General features: G+C 39.5%; 1 protein-coding gene across 1 annotated transcript in view; it reads right to left on the minus strand.

Annotated features, from left to right (window-relative positions):
- Window positions 1–12,135, minus strand: part of POC1B (POC1 centriolar protein B) — a 99,650-nt gene that overhangs the window by 72,523 nt on the left and 14,992 nt on the right. The window lies entirely within an intron of this gene.

Raw genomic sequence — 12,135 nt, forward strand, 5'->3', positions numbered from 1 at the left:
TTCTCAGCTGGTTGCCTTTGGACATTTATCACACCCCAAACTTGCTTTTTATATCTCACATATAAGATCAATCTATGCCTGTCCCTCTTCTTCTGACCAACTTCACTCAGTATGATCCTCTCCATATCCTCCATTCACATAACAGCAAATTGCATGATTTCATTGTTTCTTAAAGCTGAATAGTTAGAGTTCACTGTGTTTTATATACCAAAGTTATTTTTGTTTTAATCAGTAATTTGTTCTTATTTATATATTTAAAGAAAATGCATCACATAGTTGATCATAATACATTTGTCCAGATTAGTGAAAGCAATTTACTGAAGAAAATAAAAAGAAAAAAGAAAATGGAAAAGAAAAGAAAAAAATATAGTATAAAGTACATTTGTGAAAATTCTTGTATCTTCAATGAAATCATTAATACTATGGCAGAAGATTTAGTAAGTTCTTGTTATTAGCTGTGCATTCTGTTAAATTGGGGTGTTCATTTAGGGATGACAGCATCAAACAAATGAAGATGTGCAGAAATGCAGAGCACTGTAACTTAAACTATGACTTTTAGGGGCATACACTCAGCTGCCAAGCTTCCTGGAAGAAGGAAGATTGGGGGCCGGGCGGTGGCGCTAAAGGTAAGGTGCTTGCCTTGCCTGCGCTAGCCTTGGACAGACCGCGGTTCGATCCCCCGGTGTCCCATATGGTCCCCCGAGCCAGGAGCGACTTCTGAGCGCATAGCCAGGAGTAACCCCTGAGCGTTACCAGGTGTGGCCCAAAAACAAAAAAAAAAAAAAAAAGAAGGAAGATTGGGGTGGGGGTTGAGTGGCCACACTCATTCCAAAAAGCCCTAGTAATATCAGCCAGAAAACCAGTTTATCTGAAGTGTGGTCAGATTGGTGTCACCAAAGGGAATCAGAGGGTCACAGATGATGTAGGGCCATTGGGAAAATGGTGATTCTGTTGATGGAAGAAGCAAGCATGGCTTGGGCAAGGTAGGGGAATGCCCCATCCTCCTCCCGAGATGGCCAGCTTTGTGCTGCATGGGCTGGAGTGATTATAATCTTTCACGACTTGGTTTATTTCTTGTTCAAGAAAAGAGTGAGTCTATGAAGCTGGCCCCTTTTGAACATAGTGACTGTGTGTGTGGTGGTGGTGGTTAGTTGCGAGGTTTCCTGGAAGAAAGTAGATATAGGGGGAGTGTGCCCACACTCGCTCCAAAAAGCTCTGGTGAAATCAGCCCCCAAACTGACATACCTAATGTGTGATCAGATTGGTATTCCTGAAGAGAATTATAGAGGGTCACAGTTGAGGCTCATCATTTATTCTTGATACTTGGGTCATTTCTAGGTTTGGGCTATTGTAAACAGTGCTTCAGTGACCATAAGAATACAGTTGTCTTTTCTGACAAGTTTTGGTACCCTTCTCATCTCACACAAGTGAGACTGACACACATCACAAAAAAACAAATCAGCCTATGTTGATATGGATATGGGGAAGAGAAAGCCTCAAAACACTAGGAATTGAGTGTTGGAGTGATAGTACAGTGAGTAGGACACTTGCCTTGCATGCATTCTAAGTTTGATCCCCAACATCCCCCCCTATGGTCCCCTGAGCATGGCCAAGAGTGATTCCTGAGTGCAGAACCAGGAGTAACTCTGAGCATCACCAGCTGTGATCCCAAAAAAAGAAAAATAAACAAAGAAATGAGGGCTGGAGTGATAGTGCAAGAGTGTAGGATACTTGTCTTGAATAAGGTCAAACCAGGTTTGATCTCTGGCATCCTATAAGGTTCCCCTCAGCCTTCCAGGAGTAATAAGCCCCTATTATAGCCAGGTCTCCCCACCTCCTAGTTCTTTTTCCTGATTTTAAGAATAAGTATATGCATCATTATGACACCTTCATTTATTTTTGTTTTTGGTCACATCTGGTGGTTCTCAGGGGTTACTCCTGGTTCTCAGGAATCACCCTGGGCAGGTTTGGGGGATTATATGGAATGCTGAAGATCAAATATGAGTTGGGTATTTAAGGCAGGTGCCTTACCCACTGCTCCAGCCCTGACACCTTCATTTTGAAATCCTTCAGTGTACTTTTCTAAAAATAAGGATATTTTATGTATTATAAATGTATGCATGTATATATAACATACATAGCAGTCATCCACTTCAGGAACATAGTCATTGGCAATGCTTTACTCTACCAATTCTATCCTTTAATTTCATTGATCCTGTAATGCAATTTATAGCCAGAAAAGGGGATCTTAGAAGTCTCTTTCAGGAGTGGGAGAGTACTGTTGTTCCAGTACTTGCTTTGTATTCTGGTTCAAATCCCCAGCAGCACTTATGTTCCCCCAAACATTGGTAAGGGTCAATTCTGAGCACAGAACCAGGAATAGTTGCAGCACTGCCAGGTTTGGTCCACTGTCTCCTCTCCCCAAAGTCCCTTGCTTCCACAATGTCTTTCTACTCTGTAGCTTTGTGATATTCTATTAAATGTTGGAAGAAGAGCCTCTAAGAGCTGAAGAAAGGAAAATCAACAGTGGGAGTAGAGATGCTTGAGCAAAGATTAAATAAAGATTAATGCAACTCTTATTCCAAATCAGATTTAAAAGATGCATATAGACCCTACATATTCCGAAAAAGGGTACAGGTAATAAGAATCATTGGCAAGATTGTAGAACACTTAGGGGAAAAGGGAAACTTTATATATTTGAAATACAAGTCAGAGAGTAATCAGAAGGCATGACTAACTTTTAAGTTCTTTATGTATAAATAAAACTTACTTGGATTTAGCCTATATTGTTTTCATGTAAATAGTTGAAATAAGTTTATGTTACAAGCAATAGTGCTATCTCTACCACTCCACTTTTAAAACTTGAAAAGGATGGTTTCCAGACATGCATTAAATTAATAAGTTAATATCAGGGTCTGAATTATCTGGAGTTAACAATAAAATAAGGATATTAATGAATTATACTCTAGATTCTATTTGAGTTCTAACATATGACGCATTGAGCAAGAACCACAGAAGAATAGGAAATTATCTTTTACTGAACAGCACGTAGGGTGTTTGCTTTGCACTCGGCTGAACCGGATTCAATCTCCGGCATCCCATAGTGTCCTCTGAGGCAGTCAGGAGTGAAAGGATACTTGTAACTCATAAAAATTAGTCAAATGTAACTACGACATAATCTAACAGAAAATGTACTGGTTGCCACTCTTGTTACTGGGGCAACAGTCTGGATAATAAAAACTGAAAGTGATCTGGGATCATTTAGGAAGAGAATATAAACAAAGCAGAGAGTGAAGGTACTTAACCTGAAGAGAAAGAGAAAGTAAAGGGAAAAGATTGTAAATGAAGTAGTAGAAGAAAGGCTGTGTCCTCCAGAAATCTAAAATGGATTCTGAGAGGGGGTGAGATACATTGAATCCTTTGAAGAGGCTTACACAATGAATCACTAGGCCGCACTATATAAACTGGGGACCCCAGGAAAAGACATGAATGTGTGTTGGGGGTCCCCTGCAAAAACACATGGGGAATGTCAGGATAGTAATGGCTGGGCATTAGCCCAAGCATGAGGACATCTGTGATCACACACATGTATGGCCCCAGGCATGAGGAGCATGCCATCCAGAACCATCTCAGTGAAGTGTGGTCAGAGCTGAGATGGGAGGGCTGAGGAGAAATGTGAGAAGAGCAGCAGGGTACATTATCAGATAACTGATTCAAGAAGTCACCAAAGATTACAAGGTCTGCAGCAAGGGGGTGCGAAGGTTCCTGGGAAAATACCTATCAGTTGGAGTGGGGGGAGGACCAAATAAGAATGGAGATTCTTGGGCTGGAAAGAGAGCACAGGGTTAAGATGCCAGCCTTAAGCAGCTGGTTCAGGTATGATCCCTAGAAACATATAAAATCCCTAGGATCGTTGGGGGTAGCCCCTCCAAAACTAAATATGTTGAGAATGCCACAAGGACACAAATACACAAACATCCCTTAACAAAGAGCCTTTACAAATTTTGACAGATGAGTCCATGGATATCTTTGGTTGGTTGGTTGATTGTTTGCAGGGGTCTCAAACTCAATTTACCTGGGGGCTGCAGGAGGCAAAGTCGGGGTGATCCTTGAGTGCAAAGTCAGTAGTAAGCCTTGAACATTGACGCAAACGACTAAAACAAAACAAAACAAAAAAAGATTCCTCTAGGGCAGGGCCACAAAATGTTGTACAGAGGGCTGCAAATGGCTCGCTGGCTGCGAGTTTGAGACCCCTGGGGGGCCACATCCAGCAGTGTTTAGGGCTTACTCCTGGCTGACCTCAGGAATCACTCCTGGCAGTGCTCAAGTGACCATATAGGATGGTGGGGATGGAACCCAGAGGCCCACAGATTATCAAAGACAGAATTAGAGATGTCCAATTACAACTACGTGGTTTAGGGCACACTTGACGTGATCTTCTAAATTTTAGGAAAATAAAAAATGAAGCCAGCAACTTATAAATACCCTGTAAGTCCACTCTTGCTAACAGCTGTCTTTTGAAGAAGCCTTTTATTTCATACTTCCTTATTCTTATATCATGTAATATCATGATAATAAAATCTACCAGTGTTAACATTGTACTGTGTCAACATGGAATTTGCTTTTTGTTTCCACTGAACCACACCCTATATAAACATTACACGTACTTAAAAATGTCAGAATTTACTATGCACAAACGGACTGGTCTATTTTAAAATAAAATATCAAAGGAAGGAAGTTCAGAGAAAAGGCTAACTAGTTCTACACATTTAAAATAAAAAGCTTATTTGTATTCTATAATAACCTATTGTTTGAAGAATTCTTTTTTTTTTTCTTTCTTGGAAAAAACCCTAGAGAACAAAGTCCACTGCTGCCTCTGGAAGTTTGAGAGCAAATATTTGCTCTCTATAAAGCCAGGAAGAGCAGTTGCTATGTGATAACTTAAGCAGCAATACCTTTTCCCTAATCAATTTGGATTGCTAATTTAAAGTAATAGCATAGAGCAAAAAATCAGAAGTTTACTGTGAGGAAAATATTTTTGGTAAAGAAATAACCACATATGCATTTTTTTCTTTGTTTTGGTTGATCAAATCAATCAAACAATTTTTTTTCTTTTTCTTTGTTTGTTTGGTTGATTGGTTTAGGGGGCCACATCCAGCAGTGTTCAAGGCTTACTCCTGGCTCTGAGTTCAGGAATCACTCCTGGCAGTGCTCGAGTGACCATATAGGATGCTGTGGATGGAACCCAGAGGCCATGAATTATGATCCAACAAATTGAATCAAACAAACAAACAAAAAAAAGATAACTGAAAATTATCTTTTCAATTGGGAATAAAGGCACATGATACAGAACTATAAGATTAATTATAGGGCTTGAGAGATAATTTGCTCTGCATGCAGAAGGACGGTGGTTCGAATCCCGGCATTCCATATGGTCCCCCTGTGCCTGTCAGGAGCGATTTCTGAGCGTAGAACCAGGAAAAACCCCTGAGTGCTGCTGGGTGGAACCCAAAAACCAAAAAAAAAAAAAAAAAAAAAAAAGACAAAAAAAAACCAAACAAACAAAAAAAAAAAAACCAGATTAAGTATATAAGAGTATATACAAAAATGTTCTAGCTAGCCTTGGCTGCCTCATTCCTCATCCTGATGGCAACTGTACTCTTTTCTCTAATATTCTATGTGCTTAAGAAAACATGTTCACATGTATTTTTCTACCAAGCTCTACCTACCATTCTTTATTTTACCTATCTTTCCCTCCTCAGTCCATGTAGTATTAAGCATTGAGATATTGCTTAGTTGCTTTATTAAACATGGAGCTGCCTTATGTGTCCCTTCCCATCTCCCACACATTTTATTTCCATAATTTCAAGTTTACAGAAATGTCACAGAGCAGTGGAAAATTACCCATGCAGTCTTTACTTTGATTTTGCCATTGATGTTTTGTCATTTGATATAGTGTTCTCTCCACAAATATTTTTACACATGCACATGTCTTACTTAATCATTTAAAAATTGCTAGGGAAAAATATTTTTTTATTGCACCAAATAACCAGGACATTAACTTAATAAGTCACACTGTAAGTATCAGTACTAGTCAGGAAATTAAGTAGCATTCAATATAGTATCTAATATACATCTCATGATTGCATTTTACCAATTATTGCTATTTCTAGGAGATACATTACACTGGATTAACTGCCATGTATCTCTAATTTTCTGAAACTAAAAGAATTTATAAGTCATTCTTTTGTCACCACTGGCCAGAGTATTCTTTTTCTTTTCTGGTTTTTGAGCCACACCCACTGGTGCTCAGGGATTACACCTGGATCTGTACTCAGGAATTAATCCGGGAATCAAACCAGGGTCAGTCACAGGCAAGGCAAATGCCCACCCTGCTACGCTATTGTTCCGGCTCCAAGATCCATGTATTCTTGAGGACTGAAGGCCTGTTATTTCTATAGCATATTCATTCTTTTTGTTTACTAACTCTTAGATTCAGGATATATATTTAGGGGGTAGGGATGCACACTCAGAGGTAAATGTGGGTTGGTCCCAGCAGTACCAGGGCAGGAATTGTCCCAGGCCATCTGAATGCACTCAGCCTGTTGACCTATTCTTGTTCTGCCCCCAGAATATTTTTTTTCCTAAAAACCCACAAAGATTATATAGTGCCTTTCTCAGGAAGTAACATGTCAGGGTACACACAGTGTCAGTCCTAATACTGCTGGAATTAAGCTTGGTCACTGGTTTAGATGCCATTTGCCTTATGAAGTTGTTTTCCCGTGTACTTAAAATGGTGTGATGATACTTTTAAGGCTATATAAATTTCTTTCCTCCTCAACAAACTGTTGTGCGCTAGAAGGAAAGGAAATAGTTAAAAGGGTAGAGCACAGGCCTTGCAAACTGGGATCCCAGTATCACAGGATCCACCAAGCACTAAACTGGACAGAAAGTAACCCTTAAGCATCCCTGGGTGTGGTCCCAAAAAAACTTCAGACTAAGTTGTAGCATCTGTTAAGGATTTTTCCGCCCTTTATTTTTCTACAATAAACTCATTAGTAATTTCATTAACTAGCAATTAATTTAATCAGCTAATGAACTAATACTTACTTTGCTAATTTACTACTATAAATTATGTATCAGTATGGACTCAGATTATTTTACTTGATGGGTTATAATTCACAACTATCATTATTACTCTAACTTTTATTCCCGATTTGACTGTAAGAACCATTCAGAAGTGGTCCATTCATCTTGATTTCTAAAAATGTAAGACATTCCAACATACACTTTTTCTTTCTCAGCCCTGAAAAGGACTGGGTACTCCTCTAAGGAAATCTGATTCTTTTTAGTAAAAGAATGGTATTTAGAAACTTTTATCTGGGAACTGTGTTCATTCATTGTTACCAGTGTGTAAATGAAATAATAAGACAAAAATAGAAATCTCATTGGGTAGAACTAAGAAATGAAGCACATAAGGTCATATATTCGTATAATTGTAAAGATAAAGACATTAAAATCATGAAGTTCATTCTAGCAATTCTCATTTCACTCTAAGACTGTTGAATATATTCTAGAGTCCCAGCAGTTTGAAAATAATTCAGCATAACCCTGGAAATCTATCCTCTTTAACTAAACTGAAAGCGACCCCAAATGCACTACAAACTACATTCTCTCTGGATCATTCCAGCATTTTTGTTCCAGACCTTCCATTTTCATATTTATAACTCCACAGTGAAAAAAATCTAGCTCCTGTGATATGGTCACTATACTTGTGCACAAGTCTAGACCACAAGTCTTTGTGAATTACTAATCCATGCAGTTGTAAAAAGCGATTCTAGCTTCAAGACTAATCTCAAGAGATACCAAGCCAAATAATTGTCCCCGTTCTACAACTCCTAGTGTGTGCGGCCATGTACAGCCATCGAACACAATACTGACTGCCCAATAGGAGCACAGCAAGATAGATAGAAAAGTAGCTTAAAATCTAAGTAAGTGCAATAAACACAAATAGTAACACAGAAAGTTCAAATGACCATATACAGCTCAGTAGGTCCTCAGACAATGAATTCACCATTGTGAGATAAAAAATTTTTTTCACAAATTTGTTTACTAAACTATTTTTTGCTAATTCCATTTGCCATTTTGTTGTAACAAGCAATAAAAACCAAATTATTCTGTGCCTACTGAATAGACAGGCTTGGGGATTTAGTGGGAAACTGGGCAACAGGGTGAAAGGAAGGCCATACTGGTGATGAGACTGAAAAACTAAATTCCCAGAAGAACTATTATGAACCTGGTAAGCCAGAGTGTTTCAATAAAATTTGAAAAAAATATTAAATTTTTTTTCTATCCTCCAGAGTTCAGGCTTCAGCTTTACTCCCTTTTGGTGGTATCAGACTAGGTTTTCTTTTTTCGTTGGGTGAATGTACTTCTGGGTCAAGGTTATGTTGAGGAGCTGCCCTCCATTTTGGTCATGTTGTGATATCTATGCCTTGTTTTCCTGCTGCTTCTGTACTTACACTCTGGTCCAGCTGGAAAGTTAAGAGCATCATCCCTGGATACATTATTCTGCATAGATCCTCAAGTCACACATAGGTGATCTGGCCCTCTAGGTCAAAGAACTGTGCTAACACACTGCACCCTGCCCCACCCCAGATTTCAATGGCCACCTGGGCAGTTCAGTATTGTCTTATACAGAACCTCCCCAGCAAACTCCAGCCCCAACCCCACCCAAACTATGACCATCACCTGACCCTGCTCTGCTTTCCCTGGGTTTTGGATTACCCTTTCTGTTATGTAGCCAGAAGCATATCCCAGGAAGAAAAACAAAATGAGAGATGATTGGGGGGATAATGGGCTCTTCTTGTTTTTTTTTTTTTTTCCTTATTATTATTGCAATAGCTCCAGTTTCTCACTCTTTGTTACCCAAGTATGAAAACAGTTGTCTTATAAAATCAGTCTCATTTCACAACTATTTGCAGTGGCACCTAAGCTACCAATCCCTCTCAGGACTAGGGACAAAGACTGGCCTTCTTCCTCATAGTTTAATAGCATTTCAGAGTAGGTTGCTAAACCTTCCTTTAGTCACTAATTCTATCCACCTTAAGTTAATACCCTGTGTCAGGGAGGGTGTTTGCTTTGCACGTGGATAATCTGGTTCAATCCCAGGCATACCATATGGTCTCCCGAGAGCACCAGGGCTGAGTCTTGATTGCAAACCAGGAGGAATCCCTGAACACTGTCAGGGGTGCTCCCAACCCACCCCCCCAAAAAAAAAGTAGAAGTTACCTAATGTAAACTTGTTTTTCAACTTTGAGGGTTAGACCATAAATTTTACTATGTTATGTACTTAACATATGTACAATATGTACTTCCATATTGGTTCTTGTTAATTTGTAGGTCACACATATACACAAATGCCAAACGGATGTGTTGGGGATTTGGAGGGAGGCAGGAGGTTTAACAAAGAACTCATATAAGGCAGCGTAGAGAACAAGTTTCTATAAACATTTTTTTAAGAAAAGAAAAATAAAACATAATCCTCAGCATAGAGTAATAAGGCTAGGTGGAAGTAGGGGAGAGTGTTACACAATATAAAGAAAACAGTGGAATCTTGGCTAGATAAATTTTAATAACCCTACTTACTACTTGCAGAATTGGCATACTATCCAATAATAATCCTATAATAATCTAATTAAGAACACCTAAAATATCTTTTCTTTTATATATATATATATATTTTTTTTTTATTTAAACACCTTGATTACATGCATGATTGTGTTTGGGTTTCAGTCATGTAAAGAACACCACCCATCACCAGTGCAACATTCCCATCACCAATGTCCCAAATCTCCCTCCTCCCCAAAATATCACTTTTCTACATGAGACATGAATTATGTTTTTCTTTTAGGTTGCTAAACATACTAACACACAGCTGTGGGCGCTTTAAAACGTAAAGCTTAAATTTTAGTAACTTAAAACAAACTTTAGTAATGATGTTCTGGAGAAATTTAATTTTCAGGGCTGGAGAGATAGCATGGAGGTAAGACCTTTCATGCAGAAGGACGGTGGTTCGAATCTTGGCATCCCATATGGTCGGTCCCCTGAGCGCTGCCAGGTGTGAACCCCCACCTCACCCCCATTTAACTTTCAAATTCAACATGCCTATATGGGTTGACAATCACATTCACAGGAATCTGTATTATGGACATGGTATTTTTAAGAACCTTTTAAATCATTCTTTTACAATCCTTACAACACAGCACGCAAATATCATTAACTGCCCTGTCCTTTGCAAATGGGAAAATGAAGCTCAGTGAAGATAAGTACTCACCCAAGGTCATGAAAATGGGCAGAGAAGTACTCACCCAAGGTCATGAAAATGGGCAGAGATCCATTTCCCCCCAGTCCTAGAGAACTCCAAAGCCCAGGCATTTAATCAATAATCCAGAGCTATTCCCAAATACTAGAGATTTATGGATAAGCTTCTCTCGAATTGCTGGGTACCTTCTGGGAAAAGCTAGATACATAAGAGATGAATTCTTTGGTTAAGACCTAAAAAGTTTGATTTTTATCAGTTTTCTTGGTTCTCCTGAAGTTGAGTTTAAGAAAAACTGTACTCTGCTAACGGCTGCCAGTGTGTACAGAGAATTACTCTCACTCTTGAACGTTGCAAAAGTGAACCAGCTGGAAACATGATAAACATATAAGAAACACTGTAGGAGGGCTAAAGAAATAATATAATGGGTAAGTGGTCTCTGAGCACAGCCAAGAGTAAATCCTAAGCACTGCCAGACTCAGAACAAAAACAAAGGGATGATTCTAGGAAAACGATTTCTGGCCCATTTTTATTATGGTTTCATTGCAAGGAAAAGGAATTTTTTAATTATTAGTTTCAGTTGGGCCAGAGAAACAATATAGGGGTGTAGGTTCTTGCCAGGCACACAGCTCGTGGTCAACTCTGATTCAATGCATTCAGTCCTCTGAATGCTGCCAGGAGTGATCCCAGAGTAGTGTGAGCCAGGAGTGCATCCTGACTACAACGGGATGTGGCCCCCAGTCACAATCCCTTACCAATTCTTCATTTCATTCTGCTTCAATTTTGTCAGAGAAAGAAGAATGTAGCTTGTTCTTTACTATCTATAAATGGGCCACTTGTTAAATAAGGACTGGGTCAGTGACAGGGGAATCCTCAAGGAAAAATTAAAAATAACAGGTGCTGGGGCAATAGTACAGTAGGTAAGCTGCTTGACTTGCACGCAGCTGACGCGGGTTCCATCCCCGGAATCCCATATGGCCCCTCACGCCCCATCAGGAGTGATTCTGTGCTCAGAGCCAGGAGTAAACCCTGAGCACCACCAGGTAATGACCAAAAACAAAACAACGAAGTGACAATTTAATGTTAATAATGATCTAATTTGGGGGCTGGAGAGATTGTGCAGTAGGAGGGTGCCCACACTGCACACAGCCAACTGTACTTCACACCACGACACTGCCAAGAGTGATTCCTGAAAGCAGAGTCAGGAATAAGCCTTGAGAACAGCCAGCTATGCCCCAAAAATTTCCCCCAAATTATTCCATTTTAAATTGAAACACTAAAGTGAATTTAAAAAAACTTTACAAAAACATGGGAAAACGTTCAAACTCCTTTAATATTTATATAAACTTGAGTGTGGTCTATGAGAAACAGGCTGATTGACCTCCTGGGAAAATGGTAGCTTTGAAATCAGAGATCGTGGGCTCTGAGCAATAGCACTATTGGCATATGCCTTGCCAGTGGCAGGCCTGGCTCAATCCTTGGCAATCTATCTGGTCTCACTTCCCGCCAAAAGTGATCCCTGAGCACGGAGCCAGGAATAACCCCTGAGAACAGCTAAGTGTGACCCCTAATCAGGTTCAGCTAGGTTCTACTCATACTGACCTTTCCACTTGTATTAAAATGGAATATATTAATTAAGAGATTGTATTTAAAGCACATCCCAGGTTATTGTTTTCCCCACAGCAACCCTCCTCCCTCATTCCACCTGCTCTATGAGGTACCACCCCTTTCAAAGAAATCTTGCTTATTTTCAGTTTCTGCGAATCAAATTCAGAAGTTGATGCCTTAAGTCCCAATGGTCATCAATCACTGTC

The sequence above is a fragment of the Suncus etruscus genome, chromosome 11, assembly GCF_024139225.1.
Source record: "Suncus etruscus isolate mSunEtr1 chromosome 11, mSunEtr1.pri.cur, whole genome shotgun sequence".
Classification (NCBI taxonomy): Eukaryota; Metazoa; Chordata; class Mammalia; order Eulipotyphla; family Soricidae; genus Suncus; species Suncus etruscus.